At 38.3% G+C, this 14,651-nt stretch overlaps 1 protein-coding gene across 4 annotated transcripts in view; it reads left to right on the forward strand.

The window, feature by feature from the left end:
- Window positions 1-14,651, forward strand: part of RBMS3 (RNA binding motif single stranded interacting protein 3) — a 710,128-nt gene that overhangs the window by 216,147 nt on the left and 479,330 nt on the right. The window lies entirely within an intron of this gene.

The raw sequence follows: 14,651 nt of genomic DNA on the forward strand, positions 1-14,651 counted from the left end.
TGAATGAGTTATTCTGTTTCAGAGATTTTAAATTGTATGGATGAGTCAGTGAAGGAAGGCATCTCTTCCCATCATTAAATTTGTTAATATTCACCACTTCATCATTGCTGTGATCAGTAGCAAACATGCAATCTTGTTGCTAGGCAAAGACTACTGGTCCTCTGTAATTTCCATGAACTGGTGGCCAGAAAGAATGGGGAGGGGGGCCTTACTGTTGTTGTGTGTTTTAATTTGACAACCATGAAAGAGTCACAACTGAAGTCCCATGGTGGTTTTTGTCATATTGGTGTAGCAGCGTGCTTATAGAAGAACTTTTTCCTTGTTTTAGTTTCTGATTTTGAAAGACTCTGAGAGAGTTAACTGAGTAAGACCTTGTTAGTGTGAGCAATTTTCCTTTTTTCCCCACTCTACACTTTGTTGTTTTAATGTTTGGATTTGAACTTAGCTTTGGATATTGTTAGAACTTCTTAAAGAACATACTATTTTAACATCCTGTCAAGTGTATGTAATGAAGTTTCGTCATCCTATAGTGAATTCCAGTAGCAAATTAGCAGCTCTTACTACAGAAGGGAAATTGTGCTATGCAATCTTTATTACAAGATCTTTGCGATTTGATTTAGATCTGCCATCTTACCTGCCAACAGACTTTTGGCCAGAAGTTTGGGTTAGGAATTGTCTGAAGCACTAACATGGTAATTGAAATAAAGGAGGAGAATAAATTTGTAAAATCTTATCTCTTTTCTGAGGTGGTGAGATCTCGGAGCAAATTAAACATCTCTATGGATTCTGCTGTTTGCTCAATTCCATTATGGTGTCATTGAAAATGGTAAAAACTGTTGAGGGAAAAAACAGTATTTGGCATCAGAAGGGCACAGATATTTTCCGTGTTTAGAACGATGGCTCAAAAAGAGTCCCTACACAGCTTAATTTAGCTTAAACTGTGGGTATTCAAGTACTAACTGCTCCTTAGCTTTGATCATTTAGAATAAACACTACCCTCTCTGTGAGTCAAGCTTTGACTCTACATAGCAACAGAGTGTACAAGAAGAATGTGTACTGCCTGTAATATGGTTTAAAAATGGAGACATCTTTGTATCCATATGAATTAAAATGTCAGTCAAGGCACGAGATTCTTTTTTAGGCTAATTCCACAGTGCCTCTTTTCTTTGTTTAGACTGAAGTTGATGGTACCTCAACTAGAATTGCTTTACCTGGACAATATTTGTTTCCATCGAGCCCATTAATATGTTGTCATTGGAAATTATACTTTAATCTGGAAGTTGATTTTGCTGATTGCTGGGAAGTAGAGATTTCAGAATAACCAGAGTTGCATAAACCTTTGTGCAGATGAGAAATGCCAAAACCAAGTTGATAAGATAAATAAAATGTTCAGTTAGTCCTGCCCTCAGTGTCCCTGGGTTCAACTGTTTAGAAAAACTGGCACATTTTTTTGGCTCCTGCTCCTATGAGGAGCTTTGCTGTGGTGCTACTCAGCAGATCCCTGGACCGGTGGTAAGAAGCTGCAACAGGTTTGCTGCCATTGCAGCGTCTACCACTGCAATCACATACTTTTCCCATACCTTCCCTACTTCTTCATGCTCTGAGGATGAGACTCTGAGTGGGACCAGGGCAAGGCACTCCAGCAAACTCAGCTCCTCCTGCAGCATCAGATGAAGGTCCAGTTTCCAAGAGGAAACGATGCCTTAGTATCTGCCTGAATATTTGTTGCAGTGTATTATGATAAAGTTAGAATCAGTCTGGTTCCTGTTTCTAACTCAGATTTGTTTAAGCTGGGTTCAGACTGACACTTTTATGGCAAATGACAACAATAAAAGCCGGATATAGAGGAGCTCCTTTATTCGTGAATCCTCCCAGTGTAACATGCTCAACTTGATATCTACAATACTTCAGAGGATTTTATTTGCCCTCATCTGACACAGGTTCAGTAGAACAAGCTGTAGGTTTTATTGCTGTATGAAGCTGTTTCTGCAAAACCTCCCACATGGAATATGTCTAAAGATCATTGCAGTTTCTTGAAGCTTTGGAGGCTAACAAACTTATGAGCACTTTGCAAGTTCAAGGCAAACAAATGTCAGGGAGTTGGATCTGGCCTTGAAGTACTTAAAGATATTAGTCCCTGGAGAGAGAGCCAAGAGAAAAGCTTTGGATTTTTCTCCTGTGTGGAGAAAAGCTGTAGGAGACAAAAATGATTCATGTTAATTGGGCTAAATGTAACTAAAAAAAAAGCTCTAATTCATTTTTTTAATAAATGAAAGAAAAAAATATCATACAAAGTGCAGTGTTAAGAGACCTTTATGACTCTGGTTGGTCCTGAGAAATATGTCTGAGCCAAAGGTGGGATTTTTATTTCATCTGAGAGCATCTCTCTGCACTCTGCATCTCTCTTCCATAGTGCTGCAATCGTTGATTAAAAGCAGTCTTTCCACCCTAGGAAAGACAAGAACAGGAAGTTTGTTTAGACAGAGTAATTTTTCAGCTCTTGGAGCTATCTAAGAGAAGGAAAAAAATAAAAGAAAGACTACATATATTCTCAGTCAACAGTGCAATTCAGGTTTTGAACAAACAAGAAGATGTTAACCTCTCATAGCTATGCTGGGTGGGAGGATACCCCATAGGGTCTGTGTACACTAATAAGAGTGACAATGTGGTAAATGGCCCTTACAAAGCATATGATGACTTGTTTTTGATATTGGGGGCTAGAAATTCCCCTAGCATTCACATGCAGAAGCTTGTAGCCACAGAATTACAGCATGTAGTGCCCAGAATGGGAGACACCTAGCCATCTAACTTGAACTTTCTTAATCCAAGGAAGATAAAAAGGAAGATTAAAAAATAGTTGAAGTAATTCTGATTGTCCCCACTGGGCAATATAGGAACTGTCCTTTGAGCACTTTCACAACTGTGCAGGTTTCCTACTCATGCGTCTTCCAGTGTCTCAAAGACTCCATTTCCCTTTCTCCACATTTTACTGGAAGGATGGTAGAATTTCAGCAGAACTTAAGAAATCTTGTCCAGTGAATTAACTTTAACAAATGACTGCTTAGATTATGTGGAAATTTTAAAGAAGTACATGTGTAAAGTGGGCAAACAAAACACAGATTCATCAGCGGCACCTCATCTGCTTTTGACTGTTTCAGCTGAAACCGTAAGGGAGTCTCTTACGTCTTTCTTGAACATTCACGTAGCAGTCACGGATATCTGCCACACTCACTTAGGCAGAAGTCAGTCCTTGCTTATGAAGGAATTTGTCAATGCGATATTCTTTGATGACGCACACAGTACTGCTACAGATTGAGTTACCCTGTAGGGACTGAAACCTTTGTTGCAGGCCCATGGGTCCAAGAATTTAGTTGCATGTATTAATTTCTTCATGTGCATACATCTCCGTAGCATATGTGATGCCTTTACACTCTTTGTCTAGATATGCAGCTCAGCATACGTAAGACTTTCCGCTAGAATCTAGTCTGCACTCTAACGGGATTTGGTCATGCTCCACTAGATCAGTGACAGCCTTCAAAGCATGATTGGTCACATCTCTAAAGTTATTATTTGGAGCTCTACAGATAATGTTTACAAGCTGTTACATCTGAGATGTCATATGTGGATCAGACAATCACTTTGCTTAGCCGTACTTCTGTCCTTATTCCAGCAGTCTGTCCCCAGACTTCTTTTTGGTAACTTCTTTTAATGCATGATTGCATCTGAAATTATGCTGTTAGATGGAATGTACAAAGCAGAATTAAAAAAGAAAAAAAAATTATGCAGAATTCTGTGAGACGCTACTGGTCTTCTTTCACTCTCTTCTCTGAGCCCCAGTAGGATCTCAAATCTTTAATCTTAGGAACCCAGTAGAAGGAGCTATAGCTCCCTTTACGCTTTCCCATTGACAATCCTTGGACAGAAAAGCAGCAAGGGAGCAAGGCTGTTCACTGTGGGCAGCACTAATGGAAGGTCCTATAGACTGTCAGCATGACTATGCAGAGTCCGTCTCAAAAATTTCCAGTGGCAGGTAGGTAACCCTCATTGCTGGTGACAGAATTGCAGGACTGCAGTACTGAACAGCTGTAACGCTTTATGTAAACCGACTGTTTCGATCATTACCACACAAATTAGATTAACATCTGTACTGAGCTCTCTATGATTGACTTTTTAAACAAATAATTTTTGTATACATTTATAAAATAAGAAAACCTGCCATTTTTAGATGATTAGATAATACAATGTTTAGGGACCACCTGGGAATGTGAAACATGATTATTTATTTCTATATGTATATATATATGTACATATCTACTGGCTAAATTATTAGTTTGTATATATCTGTTTCTGTACACAGATCAAGTTTTTGGCTAAAATCCTTGCAGAATGACACACGAAGGTTCTCACTGCAAGGCTGGTCTTGGGTGTTGATCTCTAGCCTTTTAATGTCATCCTGTCATCTGAAATATAAACCTAGTTAGGGAACACATTCTTGTAAGAAGTGCAATATCCTACTCAAAATTGGTTCTATAGCACAGAAATAAGACTGACAGAAGCAATATACTGACACTTGCCAGATTCTTAAGATAGACCGTAAGTTATGTGACCAATACACTATAATGCAAAGTTAATGTTTTATGAAGCAAATTTCCTTAAATCCAGGGAGTGTACAATATGTATAGTATGGGTGTACTGTTCAAAACAGGCCTTTAATTGTCTGGATATATGAGGAGAACAGATCAGCAATCCAATTTCTTTTTTCTTTTTTTTTTTTTATACCAAGATCTTTCCAGTGGGTAATTTTGTTGCACCTCCTTTTAGAGAATGAGATAGTGCTAAGAGTTAAATGCATATGCAGTATAATACTGTCCTCAGTCATCACTAATTTCTGAGATATCTGTTTAAACAGAAGCTGTCACTTTCTGATCTGGCTTGAGCCTCCTGCCTGATTCATTTTGTAGCGTCACGAACAGTGGATTGTGGATTCATAGAACAGAGCTGGTCTGATTAGAGATGAAGAAGCTTCCAAATACACAGGCACATCCTTATAATCAGCAATGATGGGAAAGGAACTAAATAGTACAGTAGGCATGAATTGGAAATGTCTCTCTAAGAACCTCTCAATTTAACTTGAAGTTCTGAAATCTTGCTTTCCTCTGTCCTTAGTGTTAACCCTTTCTTACTTGCAAGGGCCTTTCATGTGAGATTGATCTCTACCATTCTTCAGCCAGTACTTCTTTGATGCTACAGGCAAATATCATTATAGTAGCCTCTGGTAAAAAACATGGAAACGGGTCCAAAGAATCATACACTGTTGAAGGACCACTGAACAACATGTCTGCTATTATACATGACACTTTGGTCACAGTATATAAACTATGAGGGATGTCTGCTGATTCTCTAAAGATGGTGATGACTTTACAGATCGCTGTCATAGTCCCAGTTTCAGAAGCCCATTAGCTAATCTGGGGAAATCTCAAGTGTGGGCTGGAGAGAGGTGGGAAAGAAAATTCCCAACCAGGAGAGAAAAAGAGTTTGTCACTAGAAGCTATTTTTTGTAATTGCTGATATGTTCCTTATGAAATACTGCAAGAAGAAATGAGGGAGAAAATGCAAGAGGCAGTCATTAAAGTGAGAATGAAAAGGATGACATCTCCATTGCTGGGAGTCAGTTGTGGTATAAGAGAAAAGCTGTACTGGGAAGGAGGAAAGTAAATGAAGAATTGTGGAGAAAGGAATATTTTTAATTGACACAACGTTGTAGCTATCAGGTGCACTGAGTAGCTTAGGGATCAAGTGCAAATCCATATGCTAACTGCTGACATAAATTATTTATTCTGTTTATCTATTACCTCTATCTACAGGAACAGAGCCTCAAAAACATGAACTTATTAGGCCACAAACGTAAAACACATTTTCACCATGGCTGGCTTCTTTGGAGAAGAGAGGGGGGAAATTTCAAACCCCCAAACAAATATGTCTCTTAATTAACTTTTCTCGCCATCTGTGCTTACTTATAGCTGAGGCAAGCAGTACCAGTGAGTTGTGCAATTGCTTTCAATGCTGCCTCTTTAGGCCAGCTTTTCAAAGCAGCAATCACATGCATTTAGTTCTGATCAGATCAGCTTATCAGCTCAGTTCATTGTAGTGCTTTTATAATCATTCGTGTGTGACAGCCCATTAAAACTTGGCCAGGCCTTTTTTAAAGAAAAAAAAAAAAATCACAAAATCCATGAATGTGTTTTACATTCAGCCTTTGAGGTATCCAGTGTATTCGTTTTGTGTATTAACCTTTGAAACTGAACTTCAGTAAAGAGTTGTAGGGAGAAGTCACTGGTATTATAGGACTTCAGCCAAATTAGCTTCCTGTATTTTACCTCAAAAAGTAGTTTTATTTTAAAAAATATGTATGATGCTGCGATGATTGTATTAAATGCTGTCCATGGCTATGCTTGGGTCCTGCCAAGGTACAGCTCTGTGGGTGCAGCCTGACAGACCTGGGAGGGCCAACGTGGACTGTGTGAAAGGCCTGTGGGTGGTACAGGCTGATCAAGTGAGGTTTTCCTTTTGGAGGACATTTGGTGGATGCTAATTACAGTTTGAAGTTGATTGCCTTGATCAGAAATGGCAGGACCTCTCAGAGTGCAGAGCACTGATAACACAAAATGTTTAAACTGACTTGCAACAAATCTTTTTCAAAAAGTCTGGGGAAATGGAAAAGTTCCACCAAAATTTAAGTTTGGAGATGTTTGGTGTCAGAATTCTGATTTTTATGTGTGAATGTTGTTTTAATGTTATTTTTTCCTGTATTCGCTACTCATTTGCTACACATCACATATATTATGTAGTGTTATTTTTTTTCAACAGATTAATTAAAGGATATTGTGGGTTGATATTTGTTGTCATCTTTTATAGATTTCTCTCTAGCTTGTATTTTAAAAAATTCAAATTTTCAGCAAAAACCACAGGACAAAATATATTTTTCTGAACTATTAAAATGTACAAGTTTGGAAAAAGTCCTCTGTATGTAACTGCTGTGCTTCAATAATAAAGATTTAGTGGTGGAAAATATAACTTAAATATTTGAAAAGACCAAAAAATATGTATAATTATATTTCTACAGTGTTGGTAAAATATATACTGCTGAAAAGTTTCTCACCACCTCCTAGTGCTAATAAGATCAACTGTTTTGGAGACGGGAAGTTTTTGTTTACAAACAGACTCTATTGGAATTTTCTTGCTGATAGTACATTTTTATTGCGTACTGAACTGGCAGATACACACAGAATGAAGGTTTTTGAATGGACTTGGAAAAATAGACCAGATGCTCCCTGTTTCATTTTTTTTTTAAAGAAGAGGAGAAAATTCCCTAAATTTAGACTGTAAAATAGACCTGTAGGAGACGGTAAATACAGATCTCAGTAAAAGTCTGTAATTTACAGCTACAGATATATATCTGTCTATACATATCTCTACATGTATTTGTGTCTGCATTCATATATGTGTGTTTGTGTGTCTATATATATGTATATACATGCTTCTAATGTTTATTTTGATCCTGGTTTTCTGTTTAATTCAGCAAATAGGAGGTCAGTGGTATTCATTGAGCTTCTCTAGCTCATTTGCAGTGGGCCAGGCAGGTTGTCTTTACTAAAGGTGATGAGTTCCTCCAGGCTCCAGAGAAAATCCTCATATTAGGGCTCAAGAGTAAATGCTACAAGCTGCCAACCTGTCACATGTTTTGGAGACACCTGACACTTTTTGAGAGATTGATTATTTCAAAAGGCCAGCAGCTGTGTTGCTTTCATTTTAAATAATTAACACACTCGAGAGTCTTCCTTGTTGTATTACAGCCCCAAGGGTGAAGAGTTTTGGACTAGTCTGAACAAACACTGCTTCAGATAATTTTGCTGATGGAGTCTTTCTTCTCTCTATTTTAATTGTGGGTTTCGATTTAATATGAAACTACACCATTTATTGAAGGCATAGGGGATTAAATTTTTGCTTCTGCACTTAGACCCGCCTCCTTGCCTTGAGGTCCTATTTACACCAGTCTTGCAAATGAGATGATATACAACAGCACTGTCAACAGCAGCTTCTGCTTACAAAGGGAGCTGGAAGAAATGCATGTCTGTGGGAAGTTTTGATTTGTCAACATTGAAATATTCTTATGATGAAATTTCAGGTTTTTACCCTTAACAAATTTCAAATGTTGTTGCTTTACTGGAAACCCAAATGCTGACCAAAGATCAGCAAGATTGTCCCCTGCAATTTTCTAGCATATGTTCCACCAGCAATTTAGACACTTCGTTGATAGCAAATGATCTAAAAATGGCCAAAATCCTAGAGTTCCATGCACGCCCATGATTAATCTGCTAAGCAATCTGAATTCTGATCTTTGTCACCTTCGTTGAAGTGTTTGCTGTTGCTTTTATTAGCTGGGTTTCCTTTAGAAGAAGCACCTTGTGACATAATGTGACCTGTGTGTCTGTCTTGGGCCTGTTTTTCAAGTCATTTCTCTACTTTGGGTGAGTGTCAAGATGAAGGTTGCTGTGGGAGAACTTATTCTGTGTTGGGGAGACTGGAAGCATTGTGTGGAATGGGTTTCTGCAGGACACATGAAGGAGGGAGCTGGAGTTTCTGAGAGAAAAAACAAATCAGCAAGAATGCAGGGTGGATTTGGTTTTATTTTCTGCTACTCATGGCACAACTCATGACAGTGCTCTCTTGGCTTTTTCCCGGACAGGACTCTGTTGACCTCAGAATTGTACCAGCATACTGTAAAAGCAGGTCCCTGTCCCAAAGCATGTAACTAGAAAGAAGGAAGGGAAGCTGGGGCACCGAGAGAAGGGATCTACCCAAGGTCATGCAGCTGTTGCAGGAAAAGAATGGCAGTAGGCTTTGGGTTTCTTTAATTTCAGCTTGGTGCCTTATCTGTCAAACCAGGGTGTTTTTCTGTATTTTTCCAGGTTTATAGCTAGGCAGTTTAATTTTGTTCCAAAACATGTAACTGTAAGGTGATGGAGGCGTTTCTTGAAGACCAAAACTTCTAGCTGAAAACAGGTATGGTTAGTTAAGTTCTTTGTTTTTAATCAGTGTCTCTTTTCTGTGCAATATCAGGTTCTCATTGAGGATGCTAAATACAGATTTCGGTGCTTTTGGTGAAGAGAGACCTGCTTCCTGCAATGGCACCTCCCTCCCAAAGCTCTGTTTCTTTGTTTTTATTTTATTTGGGGGGATGTCAATATTTTAGTATAGCTTTCCATGGTGTTCCTCATTAGAGCTGCAAGATGGACTGCCTGGATTTTGCCAAATAGAACCTTTACATTCCATGAGGAGCGGTATATTTTCCATTTGGTCTATTCATGTACAAATAGCTATCTTCCTGGGGTATAGAGGCAGCTTCGATGCAAGAAGAAAAAATTTGAAAGGGCCTGGAAATATTGCAAAGATCTTTATGGAGATTCTTTACAGAAATTTCACCTTGGGCACTTTTTTCTCTTCTTTTTAAGCATTTGCCCTTTGGCATTGTCAGGTGCTAGGAATCTCCTGGCACCAAAGGCAATGCTCTGTTGCGGCTCTGTCCTTCTGTCCTGGTGACCTTTCCTTGGATGTCTGCCAGCATAGCTCTGATGAACCCAGAGCCACTGCGGATCTCTCTGCTAAGCACTTGCAGTTCGTAAGAGCAAAACCTGGCTTTTATGTTCAGCGGGGTCACAAACAGTGTGAAGGTTGTCACATCATCTAGGTTGTGGTATTTTCCAGCATATTCACTTCTGCTCTATACTAGATTCTACTACTGTGTCTCTGTGTGACCTTTGAAGAACCACACAGCTTATTTGTTTCCCTATCCTACTTTATTTCTTCATTTGTATCATGTAAATGAGAAAGTTTGGCCACAAACACTTAGATGTGCAGCCGATTTTTTTGTTTTGGCAATGTTTTATTTTAAAAGTAGGCTCTGTTAAACTTTTAGCAAGCACCTCAATTTTTGCTTTGTTATCAGGGTAGTTTTTCTTTGACTGAAAGCTTCCCTTTCTTCAGAAGCTGTACTACTAGAAATCCTGATATTGTATAGAGCTGGATGAAAGGTTGGATTGAGTTGTTTTCCTGCCCAACTCTAAAGTGATTTTCTTTTTAAATCTTTCTTTCCATTTGGCCACTACTTAATGTCTTTTGTCTGCTTAAGGAGGACAGGTGCAATTATTCACCTCTGAGTCTTGGGAAAGAAATAGTAATTCAGCATGTTCTCTTAGATAGGAATGTAATTCACTGCTTCACATACAGTACATTATGCACGTCAAACAGAATTCTGAAAGCTGTAGTATCGTCAAGGAGAGCATATGATGAACAATGCTTAGTACCAAATCAGGCTGTTTATCTTAATACTTTATTTGGGAGTAGAAAAGGAAGAGAATTAATTATAGATTGAAGCTTGATAGAATTGTCTTTTTAGTCATTTAAGGACAAAATGTCTTGGTACTGCTATGTGACGAAAAACATGTGTGAAGCTTCTCCAAAGGTTTAATGGGATGTAGGTTTTTAAAGCAGTGGTAGTAGATCCACTGTTATTTATATAATTTAAGCTTTATTTTTTTTCTTTTACCATGATGAAAACATGGGACAACACTTCCAAAATGTAGCACAGAATTTGCTTCTGAAGAGAGGAAGTTCTCAACTTTTCCTTAAAGGGCAGCCCTGCCCACCACTGAGTTAAGCGACTCCATCTGACTACACAGAGGTTTCAGCCCAGATTGAATATATTCAGTAGATATTTACTAGTTCAATGACAGAAGAGATCTTTTTACAGAACAAAATCCTGCACTGGGCAAACTAACAGAGTTTGTAGCCGTCCCTCAGCATACTTGTTATGTGAGAATTACACAAAATATACAGATTTAATTTATTTTGGTCTAGTTTCAAGAACCTTTTCTTCACCTGTGGGGAAAATGAGTCAGGTTACTCTTTGTGTGTATCATGGCTAAGTCTTTTTATTGCAGTCCCTATTTTTACATTTACACCTTCCTGGAAGAAACCTTTAGGTCTGGCTTAATCCTAAACTCAAGTGGCCACAGAATTATGAGTTAGAGTCCTTTCTGCTGCCTAATAATCAAAGAAGTCAGATGCATGTTTCCCACCTTTGTTGAAATAAGTAATTTAATCACCAAATCTTTTCCTCCCCCTAAATGCAAGACAATGATTTATAGAACAGATACCAGTCCTTTTGGAGAGTTAAATGTTCCTGCTTCCCATTCTCTCCCCTGCCCCCCCTTAAACGTGATCACTTAATTCAGGAGCAGAGAGATAAACTTGATGCTTTCCAGTAGAGGGTGTCTGAAGCAGATGTTTGGTCATTTTGATTTTTCTGAAATGCAAAATGGAGTAATTTTGTGATTCTTTGCCATGTTATTTTTTGTCCTCTTTTCTTGAACCAGAGGAGTTTGATTTGAGGTAAAAAGGGCAATAGAAAGAGGATAAAGCATATATTTGTTTTCTTACAGCCAAGTATCATACAATAGGCAAACTGAATATGGAAACTATATCTGCTTACGGTAAGATGTACAATTCCCTTAAGAGAAAATACAGACTGCTGTGTAGGTCTAAAAAATGCTCAGAGTCTGGGAATAAACAGCTGTGCTGCAGTTCCAGGACTGAGTGTACCACATGACAATCACTTTGTTTCTCTTGAAATGTTAGTGAAGTAGAAAAAAAACCCACAACATGTAACATTAATGAAAGAAAGCCAAGCACGTTAGTGCTTTTGTGAAGGCTAAGTTGCATAGCTTTGTGAATAACTGCTTTTTAAAGGGCAACCAGCATTGAAATCTTGTTAGCTGACTAAAAAGAAATTACTTGATTTGAAGGACCACATCTAATTTTGGTATTTTACTGTAAGATGTTCCACATGAACGAACCCTTTTGCTGGTCTTGTTAACATCATTAGGGGTGTTTGCATTGCTGCTGGTCTCTCTGGATAGAGTAACTTGCATGATTAAAAATATTTTCCCTTATTTAAGATAAAAAAAGGGAGGGGAAGATTTTGTTTTTCAACAAAAAAGGAGGAGAGGTAAACCCACACAGGAGGAACAGTGCCAATTAAATTATGTTTTGAGGAAAACAGTTAAACTGTCTATAAACAACATGGCAAATACAAAGAAGGAGGGGAAAAATACATATAATCTCTTTCAGGAAAAGTGAACTTAGATTGTTACCTGTAACATTCTTTAGAAATTTTGTTTTCACCATATTTAAGTTAGTCCTAAAACAAACAAACAAACAAAACCAAGAAAACAACAACACCACAACAAAAAACCAAACCAAAACAACAACAACAACACAACAAAACAACAAAACAAAACAACCCCACCAAAACACAAAAAACCCCAAACAAACCCAACCCAGACCTAACAGGGATGTCATTGCCACTTAAGGAATGCTTTTACACTGACCTTATACATTTTAAAAGTCATAAGTCTGGAGGAATGAAAACGTCTGGTTTCCTACACCTAAACGGAAATAATTTCATTCTAATTTGAACTAAGGTGAATTAGATATAATTCAAAAGCAGATGTAAATAAGGCTTGCAGTCACAAAGGGTGAGTTGCTGGTCCAAAGGGGGATCTTGAGGAGAAAGTCGAGAGTCATCCTGTGCAAATTACATGGCTGGAAGGAGCAGCCGCCTTCTTGCTTTACACGATAGTTGAGTTTTGTGAGGAAGAGAAAGTTTCTTCAACAAAGTGCTTACTACAATAATGTCCAACGGTGACTGTGGTATCAGCAGATACACAGCCAAGTATGAGACTCCTGGCTGATATATCAGACATTTATAAGGCAGCTTCCAGTCTGAAGAGCCCATGGTGTGTAGCACTGAGCAGTGTCTCCCACAGATACTTCACTTTTGCTTTTCCCTCTAAAAAGCCCCTGAAGTGCACACTTGCTCTTTCTGCATAGGGAATGCAACCAGCAAGGCTCTCACATGGCCAGAGGTGACAAAGTTCCACTGGCCTCTGCCATGACCTTCCTGTTTGTATTCACTGATGATCTGATGAGCAAAAGTAGCTGAAGTGTGTGTTTGACTCTGATGTGGATCTCTTTGTCATGGATTTCAAGTCTGTATTACCTATTGCGTGGACACACTGAAACGAGCCTGGTTCCTGTGGTTCTAAAAAGAGCAAATCTGCTCTCTGAATTTTACCCTGACCATGTTGCTTTAATCACACACACATATATATATATATATGTGCTGTTTTGTTCTGTCCCCTTCTGGCTTTGCTTGAGATTGTGGCGAAGGGAAGATACTTTTTTTTTCATAAGAGGCAAAATTTTTTTGTGTTTTCCACTATTTTCTTTCCTATGTTTTGTTCTTTCACAAGTGAAGTGAATCCCCCACCTACCTGTGGGGATTTTAAGAAAATAATCTTTTAATGTGGAAGTGTTTATGTTCTCATTAAGGGGTGAACATAACATTGATTTCCTCTACCCTCACCCAGAATCTAACTGTGAACTGTAGTGGCTGGAAAGAAGTCTGCTCACCAGGTTTAATGGCATTTTACTAGTTTAATTAGGCTTTGGGCTTAAGGTGTTTCATGAGAAGAAAAGGGCTTCTCAATAGCTGGGTTAAAAAGCCAGGGAGAAACAACAGCCATAACAGCACTTTCCCATGTACTTGGGCATGATTAAATGTAGCAGGGGGTTCTTCCTTCACTGAGTAAATTACCTTTGTCCCACGTGTATATTGATATAAACTTTAAACATTTGGCTTTGCAATATATCTCAGGCTGCTTCTCTCGCTGCTCAGGGTCAAGAGAGAAATTCTTGAACGCTGACAGGAAATCTCTTTCTAAGTATAAGGAATAGGTGTCCAGTTTCTCAGATAAACAGGAGATTTAAATTGTCGAATTCTTTGTGTGTTTACTTTAAAACAACACACACAGCAAATGAAGGAACCTTTTCACCAGATGTGTATTAGTGATTCAAATGCCACAGCATTTCTCCAGTGTCATGCATACAAAAATCCCTCAAAAAATCTGCCTCCCTGTACGGATTGCTTCTGCCTGGTACGGTGATTCAGGAAACTGTTGGTTTAGGTTATTTGTTACTATTTTAGAAGCCAAAAGATCTGAGTCTTCAAGAAACTCTACCTGAGATTGCCAGATGCTGCTGAAGTGATAGTCACATCAGGGTGCCACAGGGTTTTAATAGTAGCGTGCATTTCTTCTACAGGGTGGGAAATGGAGAACAGTTCATAAACTTCTTCATTTTCTCTCCTACTCTCCTATCTCTGTCCATCTTAAAATATTTTTCCTCTCTCTAGCATTATGACAGAATTAAGACCAAAGCTGAAGCATAAGGCATAAATAAATGAATAGATGATCTTTTAACCCAGATGTAATTTGTTAAAATCTTGTCTAATAGGCTAACCTGTATTTTAAAATTCTTCAAATCTCATCCCTAGTATCTGAAACTTCTTGAAACCGTTTGGGACTGCTGAATGTTGGATACTTTTTAAATAGAGTATCAATATAGTGGTATTTTTATATTTTCATTTACTAATACAGAACCAAATTCAGGTGTCCTGAAACTTCAAAATTAAGATGGTAAAAACTTGGGATGTGTTTCTTAATCAAGCTGAAGACATTTTCTTGGATGCT

This window comes from Columba livia, chromosome 2, assembly GCF_036013475.1.
Source record: "Columba livia isolate bColLiv1 breed racing homer chromosome 2, bColLiv1.pat.W.v2, whole genome shotgun sequence".
NCBI classification, from domain to species: Eukaryota; Metazoa; Chordata; class Aves; order Columbiformes; family Columbidae; genus Columba; species Columba livia.